We start from the raw sequence: 730 nt of genomic DNA, 5'->3' as shown, positions 1-730 counted from the left end.
CCCGCCCAGCTGTAATGAGAGAGCAAAGGGGGAGTAATTAGTGGCTGGTACAGCCAGAAGGGGCCCGGCTGAGCTTTCCACCACTCAGACAAGGAAAGGGGCCCCGGGCTCCACAACCCCCACCCAGCAAGTGGGGGCGATGGAAAAAGACCCCCCATTAATTAGGGAACGGGCTTTACAGGTCGCCTTGCTCTGCCCCTCGGACCTGGAGCTCGGCTCCTCCGACCGTAAGGGCTGCAGCTGCCCAGGCTGGGGAAGGGGCTGGGCTGGGCCTCTCTGCAGCAGCAGGGCTGGAAGTGGGGGACAGCGATGGCACCCCAAAAGGCATCTCCCCCCTCCCACTCCATCCCTTCCTGGACTCAGCATCCCTGCGTGGGAGCCTCCCCGCACGCGCCAGCCCGCAGGACCCTTCACATTAATTTAGAGCACTTGCAATCATGTCTTTGGCAGCCTGGGATTACAGGGAATACTAATTAATTCATTAGTGGATTCATGGCTTACTTCCCACCGCCAGGCTGGGCCGGGCAGGGCAAGCAGGAACAGATTGCGGCCAATAAATCTGCCTGTTGCCACACTGCCCAGCTCGGCGACGGCTTCGTCCCCTCCCTGACAGATGGCTCCAACAGGTCCGGGCACCCACACAAAGGGGCCGGTGGGCGCCCGGGGAGGGGGGGGGGGACACAGTGAAACCTCCCCCGGGAGCTGGCGGGGGCCCCCGGGTGCCGGGGGG

This window comes from Egretta garzetta, unplaced genomic scaffold (genome assembly GCF_000687185.1).
Source record: "Egretta garzetta isolate BGI_Z169 unplaced genomic scaffold, ASM68718v1 scaffold799, whole genome shotgun sequence".
Classification (NCBI taxonomy): Eukaryota; Metazoa; Chordata; class Aves; order Pelecaniformes; family Ardeidae; genus Egretta; species Egretta garzetta.
The sequence above is the reverse complement of the archived record's forward strand: the minus strand, read 5'-3'. Positions refer to the sequence as shown.